Below are 16063 nucleotides of genomic sequence, written 5' to 3' on the forward strand. Positions count from 1 at the left end.
CTGTATACCACGGTGATGTCCTGGGGAGGGGGGCTGCGCTGTATACCATGTGGTGCTGTGCTGTATACCATGTGGGGCTGTGCTGTATACCATGTGGGGCTGTGCTGTATACCATGTGGGGCTGTGCTGTATACCATGTGGGGCTGTGCTGTATACCATGTGGGGCTGTGCTGTATACCATGTGGGGCTGTGCTGTATACCATGTGGGGCTGTGCTGTATACCATGTGGGGCTGTGTTATATACTGTGTGGGCTGTGTTATTTACTATGTGGGCTGTGCTATATACTATGTGGCTGTGCTATATACCATGGGGGGTACATTATATTCTATGGGGGAGGCTGTGTTATATAATATGAGGGGCTACAGTATATTCTATGGGAGGTGTGCTGTATTATATTCTATTTGGGGCTACATTATATTCTATGGGGGCTGTATTACTGTATATTTATTCTATGGGGGGTGATTGCATCATACTCTATGAGGGGGCTACATTATACTATATGAGGAGGCTACATTGTATTGTATGGGGGGCTGTATTATATTCTATGGGGGGCTAGATTATATTGTATGGGGGCTTCATTATACTATATGAGGAGGGCTACATTGTATTCTATGGAGGGGATACATTACACTATATACAGTGGGGAAAAAAAGTATTTAGTCAGTCAGCAATAGTGCAAGTTCCACCACTTAAAAAGATGAGAGGCGTCTGTAATTTACATCATAGGTAGACCTCAACTATGGGAGACAAACTGAGAAAAAAAAATCCAGAAAATCACATTGTCTGTTTTTATTTTCATTTTATTTGCATATTATTGTGGAAAATAAGTATTTGGTCAGAAACAAGCAATCAAGATTTCTGGCTCTCACAGACCTGTAACTTCTTCTTTAAGAGTCTCCTCTTTCCTCCACTCATTACCTGTAGTAATGGCACCTGTTTAAACTTGTTATCAGTATAAAAAGACATCTGTGCACACCCTCAAACAGTCTGACTCCAAACTCCACTATGGTGAAGACCAAAGAGCTGTCAAAGGACACCAGAAACAAAATTGTAGCCCTGCACCAGGCTGGGAAGACTGAATCTGCAATAGCCAACCAGCTTGGAGTGAAGAAATCAACTGTGGGAGCAATAATTAGAAAATGGAAGACATACAAGACCACTGATAATCTCCCTCGATCTGGTGCTCCACACAAAATCCCACCCCGTGGGGTCAGAATGATCACAAGAACGGTGAGCAAAAATCCCAGAACCACGCGGGGGGACCTAGTGAATGAACTGCAGAGAGCTGGGACCAATGTAACAAGGCCTACCATAAGTAACACACTACGCCACCATGGACTCAGATCCTGCAGTGCCAGACGTGTCCCACTGCTTAAGCCTGTACATGTCCGGGCCCATCTGAAGTTTGCTAGAGAGCATTTGGATGATCCAGAGGAGTTTTGGGAGAATGTCCTATGGTCTGATGAAACCAAACTGGAACTGTTTGGTAGAAACACAACTTGTCGTGTTTGGAGGAAAAAGAATACTGAGTTGCATCCATCAAACACCATACCTACTGTAAAGCATCATGCTTTGGGGCTGTTTCTCTGCAAAGGGGCCAGGACGACTGATCCGGGTACATGAAAGAATGAATGGGGCCATGTATCGTGAGATTTTGAGTGCAAACCTCCTTCCATCAGCAAGGGCATTGAAGATGAAACGTGGCTGGGTCTTTCAACATGACAATGATCCAAAGCACACCGCCAGGGCAACGAAGGAGTGGCTTTGTAAGAAGCATTTCAAGGTCCTGGAGTGGCCTAGCCAGTCTCCAGATCTCAACCCTATAGAAAACCTTTTGAGGGAGTTGAAAGTCCGTGTTGCCAAGCGAAAAGCCAAAAACATCACTGCTCTAGAGGAGATCTGCATGGAGGAATGGGCCAACATACCAACAACAGTGTGTGGCAACCTTGTGAAGACTTACAGAAAACGTTTGACCTCTGTCATTGCCAACAAAGGATATATCACAAAGTACTGAGATGAAATTTTGTTTCTGACCAAATACTTATTTTCCACCATAATATGCAAATAAAATGAAAAAAAAACAGACAATGTGATTTTCTGGATTTTTTTTTCGAAGTTTGTCTCCCATAGTTGAGGTCTACCTATGATGTAAATTACAGATGCCTCTCATCTTTTTAAGTGGTGGAACTTGCACTATTGCTGACTGACTAAATACTTTTTTTCCCCACTGTAAGGGGCTGCATTATACTCTATGAGGGGGTTGCCATATATTCTATGGAGGGGCTGCATTATACTATATGAGGGGGCTGCATTATATTCTATGGGGGGTTACATTATATTCTGTGGTGTGGCTGCATTATTCTCTAAGGAGTGGCTGCATTATACTATTAGAGAAGGGCTGCATTATATTCTATGGGGGGTTACATTATATTGTATGGCGGGGCTGCATTATACTCTGTGGGTTGGCTGCATTATGCTCTATGGGGTGGCTGCATTATACTATATGTGGGCTTCATTATACTGTATCGAGGACTATGGGGAATACATTATATGAAGAACTATGGGGTGCATTATACTATGGGAAATGACTTGTACTACATGGATGACTATGGCAGTGCATTATACTATATGGAGAACTATGAGGAGTGTATTATACTATATGGTGGACTGAGCAGTGTATTTTAATATATGGAGGGCTATGAGGAGTGTATTATACTATTTGGAGGACTATGGGGAGTGTATTATACTATATGGAGGACTGAGGAGTGTATTATGCTATATGGAGGACTATGGGGCAGATTATATTATATGGAGGACTATGGGGTGTAAACTGTAGATGTGCTGCTGATAACATGATACTGTATGGTGATCTGTTAGTGATCCATTAGTGATCGTTCTGTCCCCATCATTCTTTCTCAGAAGGTGGAAAGAGACCGGGAAACAAGTGTTGAACGACTTCAATATTGTCGATCACACTCATTTAGCGTCCTGAACTCAGCGTATGACATCCGAGAGAAAAAATGTACACAGAAACCAGCTTTGCAAACAAAGACTTATGAATTTTTTTAAAGTAATACACATAGAGACAAGTTAAAAAGACAAGACTCATTAAAAAGTGGGAAACCACAGAAAAATGGCACCATAGCCCACATAAACTCTATGAGGAGCCTGCACATGTTTTGAATGTCCAAAAAATGCTATACATATGGCACTATCACCCACGGGAGGTAAGGTTTATCTGCACGAAGCCTTTGCTATGTATTACAAGTTAGCTATATGCTACTTTTTTAGTAAACTTTGTTCTACATGGGGTTTAAGACACCAGCATATGTATGATTTATTTGCAAAGCTGGTTTCTGTGTACATTTTTTCTCTTGGATGTCATTGCTCTGTACGAAACCGTTTAGACTGTCCATAATGAGATTTGACACTCTTTTTCTTGAAGGTTATAAATGCTTGTTTAAGTGCCTGATGTGTATGACTACAATTTATCTGTGGTGAACTCAGTGTATGTAAATACAATCGAAATGCTTCTGTGTGATGTGCAATATGTTAGCATTAGGGGCCCCATTTTAAACTTTGCCTAGGGCCCCATTTGCCTAAAACCAGCCCTGCATATACTAGGTATCACCTCTACCCAGGAAGCCAGCGCTGCAAAGCAACAGTGCTAATCACTGTGCCTGTGCCACCGCACTACACATTATGAAATTGTGAATAATGTTTTTAATTTTCCATATTACTCTCTATATTACAAAAAAAATCTGAATCTTGCCATATATAGAAGGCATGCAGATGTGGCAAAGAGGGGCATGGCATGAAACAATGGTTATGGCTTTGAGGTAAAATATAGAAGACATGCTTCCTGTGCTGCTGTGCAAATCATTGACACTCACCCACATATCAAATATGATACCCAATTTGCACCTTATTTTTAAAAAACAAAACAAAAATCTACATCATGTTCCCCAAAATAGCATAATCTTTCAAATTGAACAGTTCATAGATTAGGCAAATGTACTCACATTAGAGGAGAAAGAACCCGTAGACTTGAGATAGGTTTGGATCACTATTACGGCAATTAATAGACAAGAAAATGAAGTCCATAAACAACTTTTAAAAATATTTGAATTTTATACTGGGTCCATTATTAAAAAAAAAGACATCAGATCACTTAGAATATATACACAAATCAATCAGGTCATTAAATCAGATCTGTCATCAGATTTCACAATGAGTTGAATAAATTATGAATAGATCTCTTAGACCTGATATGGCTAGTGTGCTTACATTGAAAATCCATGGAAGAATTGTAGTACCCTGAGGAAACCCATACATACATAGGCACAAAGAACATACTCTTCTTTAATATCTGACTGGAACATTTCTTTCGAGTATTTATTGTGTTTAGTATTAGCATTGCATAACAAATTACGTAAGAATTCCATACCATTACATTGGAACCTTACAGCCTCATGTCAAAGTAATCAGCAATTTTTTGTTATAGGGCAATTGATATTATTGAATATAGAAGGTGTTTTCTTGGCCTTTGCAGCACTGTAAACCCTACAGTAAGAAATTGGTAATACTATAATCAGAAGCTTCATCCAGACTACAGATAATAAGTTTCATCTTTCTTCTCAAAGGAAAAGACTCTTTACCCTAAAGGCAGCTAGGCAATGTAAAGTGCTCCCTGCTGAGCTAGAACTGACAGCCTCAGTAAATATTGTGAGCGAAAAGCTGGGTATGAGACAGCGACAGAGGAAAAGGGGGGAGGCTGAAGAAAAGGATGGTAGATAAAAGGTGCAGAGATATCATACTGAAAGAGTGCAATGGAGGAAAGAGAAGTAGAAAATGATAAATGAATAAACAGGTGGAGGAAGGCATAAGAGGAGTAAGTAAAGTCATAATCAGCACCACTTTGCATTCCAAAGACCCTGGGGTGTGTGCATGAAAAACAATGATATAGAACTGATAGAAATTATGACATACTGTATCTCTTATTAGGGTAGGTTGACAGATGTTACAATCATTTAAGCAATTGTCCTACTCAATCATAAATGATCTTCATAAAATTGAAGCTCATACTGCAGAAACAAACCTCATTCAGATGTATGGAACTATTAACAAATTCAGATGTATGGAACTATTAAAAAATTGGGGAGAACCCCAAATAAACCCTCACTAGAAAGCCTAAAATATAACTTTTATTATTAACCTATTAAAAATTGTTTAGAGTATATAAAAAATTATGTCCCTAATCTGCCCAAATTAATATTATTAAATCTTTCTTATGCACATTTGGTAGCACCTTGAGGTGCCAACCCTTATCTGTCAGATTAGGAAGCGAGTGTCCCATCCCATGATAACGGTGCAGATGCGGTGAAACATGTTGGGGGGATTTATGGTGAACCCCGCATTTCTTAAAGCCTCCAGAATCGCCTGTACCTTTGGTAGATGACTACCACAGACAGGTTAGAATCTGATCCATAGCCCTCTGGAAAATTGCTGAAGCCTGCTGCAGTCCGAAGGGTATTCTTGTGTATTGAACACATCCATCAGGCGTCGAGAAGGCCGTCTTCTCCTTGGCCTTATGGGATATGAGGATCTGCCTTTAGCCCTTCGTTATTTCGAGTGTTGTAATGTGCTTCGTTGGTCAAAGTCTCTCAATGAGTTAATGAGTTTGTCCACGCAGGGCATTGAATACGCATTAAAACTGGAGACCTCATTCAGCCTGCGGTAATAGTTACAAAACCGCCACTCACTGGCGGGCTTCTTCACGAGGACAATGGGACTTGACCATCCTCTTTTTGACTCCTTTATCACCTCGAGGTCTAGCATCCTCTGCACCTCATTTGATAATACCTGCCAACGTGCTTCGGGAATTCTATAGGGCCTGAGGTTCACCATTATATATGGTTCTGTCAACACGTCATGCTCCGCCACCTGCGTATGCCCTAGCAACTTCGAGAATAGGTCACGGTTCCACTGCAATGGCTCCTGCCACTGTTGTCTCTTGGTTGGTGTTACAGTCTCTGCAGTTGGGACATCATCCACTTTGCTTTTGAAATGGGCTCCCAGGCAAGGGGCTTCCAGTGATTCCTGATCTTGCCATGGCTTGAGCAAGTTTACATGATATTCTTGGTGCGACTTCCTTCGACCTGGCTGGTTTACCTTATAGTTCGCTTCGCCCAGTTTTTCCACCACCTCAAATGAGTCTTTCCACTTGGCTAGGTACTTGCTCTCTACTGTGGGAATAAGTATTAACCCGCCGTCTCTGGGCTGGAACTGCCTGAGCCTCGCTGATCGGTTATACACCCTTGCCTGTGCCTCCTGTGCCTGGAGAAGATAGGCCTTAATGATAGGCATTACCTTTGCCATCCTCTCCTGAAACTGGGTGACATGCTCTATGACGGCTTGATGTCACTGGACAATACAAAGGTGACTCCAACTCCATAAATATGAACCCTACTTGCCACTGCCACAGGAAAAGTGAGAAAAGCTGAGTAAAGCACCAGAATTGGAGCATCTAATAGTTGCGACTTCTCTGGGGTGGCTGCGGGCTGCTATTTTTAGACTGGGGGGCAATATCCATGGCCACTTGCCAGCCTTGTAGTACCAGCCCCCAGCTGTCAGCTTTAGGTTGGTTGGTTTATTTAAATATTAAAAAAAGAGTGTGGGGACCACTCTTTTATTGATAACCAGCCTTGTTAGCGTTGACAGCTGAGGGTTGCAGCCAACAGTTGTCGGCTTTGCCTGGCTGGTTATCAAAAATACAAGGGAACCTATGTCAATTTTTTTTTCTTAATCATTTATTTATAGCACAATTGATGGGTCAATTGATGCCACTGGGTGTCTGCCCCTAATTTTAGCTGTTTCATCAGCTTTTTGCCCCAATGAAGGTGTTTGTCTATGAGTTTGGTTTTGCCTCCCACTGAAGTCAATCAGGTTCGCTCATCTCTAGTTATGAGTAAACATATCAGGACTCTCCATAGCACGATTCCATTGATGAAAACCTTTGATGGACTGGCGCAGCTACAAGTAGTAGCCATCAGGAGCAGGACATGCTCGATCTGCAGAAGCACTGCAAGGTGCGTATGCCACAGTTTTTATTTTGAGCTCAGCCATGCCTGGAAAAACAAAAAGAAATCTGTATCAGAAAACACATGCAATCTTCTTCACAGTTAGCCTCAGATCAGGTTATCCTGGACCTCAAAATTTTTACTGTTGCTTGACTCCAACTGGGATAAAATAATAAAATGAAAATAAGAATAAAAGGTGACAAGTATGACAATTTGGTAAAGTGATAAGAATTTAGGATAAAATGCTTGATTAATGCTACAGATAGTACTGTACATAAGTGGTAAGTGCAATGATAGAACTTAATGTTGAATGGGCAAGACATAAAATAAAAAGGCAAGTATGCTTGACATGTAATACAGGAAAACAAGAGGGGGTGAGAGGAGGTATGGCAAAGCAATGTATCATAGCACAAGAAAATCTTATTCTGCAGGTCTCTGCGTCACACATAGGAGGCTCGGTAATCCAATCTCTTACGTTAAATGCAGAGTGTTTGTCAGGATTATTTCTATGCCTCCCACCTGTCACAGGCAAGCAGGGAGAAAAATGATGCTCTAGGGTTAGAATGAGATGCATCTCCCTGCATCTCTCTAATCCTCATGTGAACTAATATTTCCTGTGATGGCTTTCTAAAATAACTCACTGACTCACCAGATGTTAGAAGGACAAATGACCTTGGTTCACAGACAATAAGACATGCAGTTGAAATGACTCAACATAACCCTGTAGCTGACAGCGCATAGCAAAGCAATCCTTTTTGCTAATACTTTGGATGGCTTGTTTTCCTTTACAGCAGGGCTGGTCCATTAATTTTCCCAAGAGACCAGATGAGAGACCGTGACTGTTGTGGAGGGCCGTATTTAATTCTGCTCAATATTATTATTATTGTTTTACATTTCTTTTTATCTTTTAATATTGAGCAGAAATTACTATTATTATTATTTATTATTATAGCGCCATTTATTCCATTGCGCTTTACATGTGATTGTTTACTTGCTGCAATTTCTAATGCATCTGTCATGGTTCAGGACGGGATTTCCTTCCCCATCCTGGATTTGTTGGGGTTGACTTTGTATGACCTCTCTTTGGTTTGGGGAGGGCTATTTAAACCTACTTTGAGCCAGGCTCTTTGTCAGTGATACTTCCGTTCTTCAGCTGAGCAGCTGACCCAGGTTATACTTGTGTATACCGTTTGTTCCTCTTTGTGTTTGTACCATGTATGATTTGGCTTGTCCCTCTTTCTGTATATGTATCGTGATTCTGTACTACTGATATCTCTCTGGTTTCGACCCTTGGCTTGTTTCGTGACTTCCCTCTCGTCTGTGTCCCTGGTTACTGCGTTCCCATCTGGCTTCTGACTTCGACTCATATTGCACTATTCTCCTGTCTCATCCCTAGACTCCTGTGTTAATGACCTCGGCTGTCCTGACTATTCTCCCAGCGCTGCCGGCTTTCACTCTCTCTCTCTCTCATACGGGGGTTGGCTCCACCTCAGGCCACTCCCTCGGTGGTCATATTTCCCGCCAGGTCCTGCTCTGGTGTGGCTTTGCACACAGTGTCGGCTGCACGCTCCTACACGAGACTGCTGCCCCCTCTACAACTCTCCTTCTGGTGCGTACACTTAAAGACACACAGTCAGTGTGTCTTTACAGCATCTTACAATAAACAGCAAATCAGAACCATATAATTTACTGGTTTTGAAAATGTTTCTAAAAAACAGTAAATCATACACCTCCCATTATTACAGCCCTTGACATTATTCGACACCTCCCAACACAATGTGATGCACCCATATTCCCCCACACACAGTACTTACACAGCCTCTTAAAAAATATGATGTCCCTATGAAGCCTCCGAACAGTATATTTTCACAAAGCTCCTCACACAGTATGATGGCACTTCACACAGTAGGATGTCCTCACACAGCCCATCAAAAAGTTTGAGGATCCCTCAAAACTCTCCACATAGTATGATGTTTCCACAAAGACCCCACACAGTATAATGTCCCTCCCACACAGTTTGATGTTTTTACAAAGCCCCCCACAGCCTCTCATACTGGATGAATAGTGGAAGAGGGAGCTGATGGCTTTCTGTTCCATTATTGTGATCACCAGTATCTGTATCCTGAGGATGCAGACACTGGTGAAATTGAGACACTAGGCAGTGGACAGCTGCCTGGTGTAGGACACCACTGCTTTTAGCATGTCACTTTTACAGACTGACAATAAAACTTACAAAACTGCAGTTAAAATTGATTTGACGGAAAAAAATGTTAAGAAACATTCTTTCCAGGAAAATGATTTGCATATAACGCAAAATAAATAACAGGAAAAAAAATTCTCCACACCTGGGCTATGTTCACATGTAGTGCTTTTGCTTCATTGTTGTACGTTTGCATTGCTTTTAATGGAGAAAAAAAACCATTCTACAGGAAATGTAATCTTATCATTTCAATACCTTATCTGGCCATGTGGTGTGTGAGACATGATCAGACATATACTGTTTAATTTAAGAAGGAGAGACTCTGAAAGTCACAAATGTTTTTTTTTTCGGGGTCATTAGGTGGCCATCAATATTTGTAGAAGGCCATCAAATGGCCTTTACTATTGTTAGAGGGCCAGCAGTTAGTCCTCACTCTAATTTTAGATGGCCAGCAGCCAGTGCTCACTAGGCATTTTTTGATGGCCAGCAGATTGCTATGATTTTGCATAACCGTATATTGCTACTGCAGTATAATTTATCCTTCTGCGGTGGGCATATTTTCTTTTTCGTATTAAAACTGTAAAAGTTGAAACTAAGAGAGCCTGCAGGTGGCCCTTGCAATTTATAAAGCAAGCATATTGTGAACAGATGAGACCAAGATCTTTATACTGTTTACTGTAAATGAATAGAAGTCTACAAATAAAAGAACACAATAGTTACAGTCAAATATGACTGTAACAAATTGACGGGGGAGGAACGGGGGCGTCTGCGCGTCCTTCTGAATTTACCCGATGTAGTGTATAAACCTGCAGACAAGGGGGTAATGTTGTAGTTTGGCCTAATGTGCTCTACGAGAAGGAGACCTTTTGCCAACTTAACAATAACACCTGTTATAAGAAACTCACATTTAACCCCTTGTCTGCTTATTCTACAAAATTGTATAACATCATAAATCGGGCTAAGGAGGCAGTGTGATAACTAAAGAGTTGGCAATGGCATTGGTCGTACCCAAACCGACTATCCCGACCTTTTACTTATTGCCCAAAATTCATAAGGATGCGCAGACTCCCCCTGGCCGCCCGATCATCTCAGGGAAGGGGAATTACCTCGAACACATGAATCAGTGGATTGACTCTAAGCTACAGCTGTTGATAGAGGGGTTGCCATCTTTTTTTAAAGATACTGGAGAGTTGTTGAGGCGGGTTAACAGCCTGCAATTAGAGGATGATATGATGCTGGTGTCAGGTGACATTGAGTTCCTGTACACCAGCATCCGGCATGAATATGGCATTCGAGCAGCTGAATTCTTCCTTAGTATGTCAAACCTGCCCCTGGAGATCAGAAATTTGATCATCAAACTCCTTAGATTCACATTATTTCATAATTTTTTTGTTTTCAAGGGGTCTTTCTTCCTGCAGCTCCACGGAACAGCTATGGGGGCTTCATTTGCACCTTTGTATGCTAACCTGCTCCTGGGGCTGTGGGAGAGAGACCTCTCCCTGCCGGATCAGTTGTCGCCGATGTGCCGTGTCCTATCATGGATGCAGTACATCGATGACATTTTTTTGATCTGGCAGGGTTCGTTGGATGGACTGGAGATATTTATGTTATTTCTTAATGACAACAAGTTAAATATCTTCATTACCTACAAGTATCACCCACGGACAGTTGAATTTTTGGATGTGTTACTTTGTACTGATGACAATGGCGAGGTACAGACAAGAATTTTTAGGAAGCTGACTTCAACCAATAAGTTGCTGCATGCTACTTCATCCCATCCAGGCCATATGATTCAGTCAGTTCCCACTGGGCAGTTTTTGTGACTACGGAGATTATGCTCCATAGATGAAGAGTTCTTTAAACAAGCCGAGGATCTGAAGGATAGGCTGGTGGAACGCGGTTTTAGTAACCGCATGATTAAAAAAGCTTTTAATAGAGCTAAGTACTCTTCTAGGAACAATCTCCTATATGGTCCAAAAAGGAGAAAGGATCAGAATGTAACAAGGTTTGTGGCGGACTTCCATTCACAATTCGCTCAAATGAGGAGGATTCTGAATAAATCATGGCATATTTTAAGGGCGGATCCAGTCATCTCTAGACTTATCCCTGAGAGGGCTGCAATTGCAGCTCGAAGATCGAGAAACTTGCGGGACTGGTTGGTGCATAGTCACTATGCTGGGGTCCCAGTAAAATCTTTTCTGGATCAAGGGGCGATGCCAGTTGGCTGCTCCTCGTGTGACCGCTGTGTTGCCTGTGCCAACATAGATCGTGCGGATTCCTTTTTGAATCAGGATGGATCCCGCGAATTTAAAATCAGGAAGCATATTACTTGTAGTAGTAAAAATGTTATTTATTATGCGGTATGCACATGCCGTAAGATCTATGTTGGCATAACGACTAGGCAATTTAAAATACGTCTTAGCGAACATGTGCTTGGTATCGAGGCAGCAGCAGCCACCGAGGATATAGCATCTCTAAAAACCATTCCCCGCCATTTTAGGAGGTATCATAGCTGTGATTCCAGAAAAAACAAAAAAATTCCAGCTACTATAAGATTGATTTATTGAGTGAAAAGTAAGACAGAGTTCACATGATTGTCTCTATTATGCGTTTCGAACACCCACACTGTGTTCTTTATCAAAAAAGCTGACGACAATGCTGGCAAATGCCTTTTTGTACACAGCTATAGCCAATAGAAAATGATGATACACATGTGTCACATACAATTAATTAAAATAACCCCATATGGGTAAGAATTACTAAGACATGTAGAAAAGCATATATCAATTGCTAAGACATATAGAAAAGCATTTAGCAGTTAACCACCATTAATAACAAGAAAAAAACAAAAAAACAAAAAAAAACCACCACCATAATTGTTTGTATAATTTAACAATTCAATGTCTGCACATTAATAATGATATAAGATCTCCTTTCGTGCATTTAAACCGCTCGGTGTGCATGTTCCCAAACAGAAGATCCAATAAGCTTCTCTAGTCAATAAGCGTTTTCTGACATTCCCTCCTCACGGTTGCGTCATAATTCTTTCAATGCCTGTTACTCTGAGAGATGAAATGTTTCTCTGATGGTGAGAAATAAAATGTTTAGAAGCTGAAGAAACATTGCGGTTGAGGCTCCCTACCGAAATAATATCCGTAATATGTTCGGAAATGCGGGTTTTTAGATATCTAGAGTACACCCAATGTAACTAAGATTACATATCATGCAGTTAATCAATTACACAACATTCCTGGAGTTACAATTGATATATTGAGAGATCCTGTATTGTTTGGAATTGTCACAGTTAGAAACCTCATGAGTCACCACAGAGTGAGCGCATGTTCTACAACGCATAGAACCGCACTTAAAAAAACCTGAATAGTTAAGCCATGTTTTTTGAATTTTATCTGGAAAAAATAAACTAGGTGAAATGATGTTACCAATGGTAATTGCCTTTTTGGCCACTATATGACAACCAGGTGACAAAATGGCTGTGATGGTGGCCTCCTCAGGGTTAGGGGCATAGACATGTTGGATGTGGGGATACGCGGGGGCAATATCTCAAAGAGGTTGGCCCAGCTTGAGTCTAGGTGGATATGGACTTTGGGTACGGTCCATCCATCTGGACTCAATGAAAACATCAGTTATGCCCCATTTATATAATTTCCCTTATCTATTTCCCACACCATTATTCTCGGGGTTGTGCTTTTTGCTTAATAGGCTCATTTTTAACTTTTATTATTTTTTAATTCTTATTCATTTAGTTATTGATGCACTATTTCTGGTGTGCCAGGATACCCTGCGGCTGAAGATGTTCTCCGGGTATACGTGCAGACTATGATGAAGGAAGATCTGCGTGAGCAAATTATTAAGATATACTTCAGTATATTTTTGATTATATAAAATATGGAGACACAAGCTGTTTATTGTTATCTAAACGCTCAAATATTTGAACCTTGCTAAACTATGTGTATTTTTGAAAAAATATATTAATACCACTCATTTCATGTGTTAATATATATTTATGCATGTATTTATGTATTTATAGCAGGTGGTAGTATTATTTAAGTGTGGGCATTGTGTCTTTATAAATATTGACTATTTGAAATTTTCTTGCTTAATGCGTTATACCTGTATGTTATCTTTTTTATAATTATGGGTTTTATTTAGTATATTAGTAAGACATTTACCATAATTATGGGTACTGTATAGTATTATGATGCATGCATGGGTTCCTGATACGCCAGACGATTTTAGATTTGGTGGTCGCACTGTCTGTATATATGTGTATGTATGTTGAAGTGTCCCCGCGTTCCTGTCCTGTACACGCCTGCGGCCTGATCGCTGCTATGCCCGCCGGCCCTTGGTGTCTCTGGCTGTGAACTGGGCCCTTCCTGGGGATGTGGGAGAGGGATCTCTTCCTGTCGGACAAACAGGGGTCGATTGAGCGTGTCCAATTATGGGCACGCTACATTGACGATATCTTCTTTGTCTGGCAGGGTAGCTCCGTCGACCTCCTGCACTTCATTTCTCTCGTACCACAATGATCTAAACATCAAATTAACCTTAGCATGGGATATGGGAAAAATTAATTTTCTTGATGTAACTATTAAGAAAGCTGCGGATGGATTCATCCAGACGGATATTTATCGTAAAGAGACGGCCACTAATACGCTTCTCCACGCCTCTTCTTGCCATCCGCATCACCTCATTAAATCCATTCCGGTAGGTCAATTCCTACGTCTACGTCGGATTTGCTCATCTGACGTTGATTTTCAAATAAGAGCAAAGGAATTACAGGCACGGTTTTAGTCACGTGGCTATAGCAAGCGCTGTGTCAAAAAAGCCTATAATCGAGCTAAACATATTGCCCGTAATGAGCTTCTGTATAAGAACTCTACTGTGAGTGGACTAGAAATGGATAATACAGTGAGGTTCATCACTTCATACCATTCTTCTCATGAGATGATGCGGAGGGTGATGATAAAGGCGTGGCCGATCCTTAAGGTCGATCCCATTTTGGGTAGACTTCTCCCGGACCAGCCCTCCATTACGTTTAGGCGAGCTAGCAATTTACGTGACAAGCTGGTGTCTAGTCACTATGCGAGTCGTTCTACACGAACTTTTTTGGATAATTTTGGGCTTAGGTATGGATGTTCTCCGTGCGGTAAATGTGTGGCCTGCCCTAACATTGAACGTTGTACCTCTTTTACTAACTGTGATGGTACAAAATCCTTTGCAATTAGATATCGGATATCCTGCACCACTCGCTATACAATCTATCATGCGACATGTCCATGTGGTTTAATCTACGTGGGCATGACGACGAGGCAGTTGAAAGTCCGTGTTAGGGAACATGTCCTAGGAATACAGGCCGCACTAACTTGCACGGATGATTCTCTTCTTAAAACGTTGCCGAGACACTTTAAAGAGTTTCATCAATGCAACAGTGCGTTACTGAGGATCCGTGGCATTGATGCCCTTAAAATGAATATAAGAGGTGGTAGACTCTCCAACCGCCTGGCTCAATTAGAGACCAGGTGGATTTGGACATTAGGTACGCTACATCCGGATGGCCTAAATGAGAATATATCCTATGCCCCATTTTTGTAGTCCCCGTTCACTGGACATTGGCATCAATATGGCTTTATTTTAATGCTGTTATTGTTTCTAATTTTATTATTTTTTCTTTCAGTTGTTCCGCATGACAATATGTATTTTTGTGAAGTATGCCAGTGACGTCTTCCTGATCAAGCTGCCAGTTCTCTATATATGAAGATATTTGAAATGCTTTTTGTATATACTGTTTATAAAGAAGTGGTTCATCCTATATATTACTACATATTATAATATTATATACTACTATATTATTCTCTCTTTATATGGATATATTTATATCATACCTGGTTAGCTATACTGAACAATTGCCGTATATTCGGATATTTTCTAATGATGTATAATTCTTGCACTTCTATAAATACATATGCTATTTCATTTTCAATACGGACACTGGCTTCTGCTTTGTCTTTCTCTGCTGTCTACGGTGTATCTATTTATCTATGGATGCTTTGATATCAATATATTAATATATCCTATATTCTCTATTTTTCTATTTTTGTTTATCTAGTATGATCGCTCTATGATATTTAGGTTATGGAGCATGTTTAAATTGTTTAAATTGTTTTTATTTTTATTGCCTCCTTTAATATGGTTGGTAGTACTCTCCCTATTCGGTCTGTTATTGCCTCCTCCAATATGGTTGACAGTATCTTTCCTGTCATGCGCCCTGTGCACTGTCCAATCGTCCCAGTGGCTGTTTCCTCTCTCAGATGCGCCGGTTCACGTGGGGCCCGCGTGCTTCCGGTTTCTTCTGGGGAGGCGCGGCCCTGTGCATGACGGACAGATTGCGCGTCCAATAATTCTCTTGGCTAGCGCTATATAAACTTATCACAGTTGCGCTTCAATAACGCCCCCTGAGGAAGGAGCTGCCCTGCTCCGAAATGCGCGTCGGGGTTAGCCTGCGTGTCTGTCTCCCATCCATTCAGGTAACGCTGTTATACTTTATGCATGCCATTATTTTGGTTCTCTATTCATTTATCTGCAGTGGGTCAGGTCGGTCCATATGGATGTTTATGCACACTGGTGCTGTATATATGCTCTATTGCCTCTAGGTGACTGACAGACCAACTGTAGTGATTGTGTGATTTTTATGTGATTATTGTTACCATATGCTATTGGCCATTATTTGATGGCCATAGGACTAATGTTAACTGCTATTTGAAG

General features: G+C 41.0%; 1 long non-coding RNA gene across 10 annotated transcripts in view; it reads right to left on the minus strand.

Annotated features, from left to right (window-relative positions):
• Window positions 1–4109: 4109 nt before the first annotated feature.
• Window positions 4110–16063, minus strand: part of LOC141085659 (uncharacterized) — a 33763-nt gene continuing 21809 nt past the window's right edge. For all 10 annotated transcript variants that reach the window (XR_012231355.1, XR_012231349.1, XR_012231352.1 and 7 more), the window contains one exon: window positions 4110–7128. This is a non-coding gene — a long non-coding RNA (uncharacterized lncRNA). The remainder of the gene's footprint in view (window positions 7129–16063) is intronic.

The sequence above is a fragment of the Dendrobates tinctorius genome, unplaced genomic scaffold (genome assembly GCF_039654945.1).
Source record: "Dendrobates tinctorius isolate UK_male_01 unplaced genomic scaffold, ASM3965494v1 ptg000028l, whole genome shotgun sequence".
Lineage (NCBI taxonomy): Eukaryota > Metazoa > Chordata > Amphibia > Anura > Dendrobatidae > Dendrobates > Dendrobates tinctorius.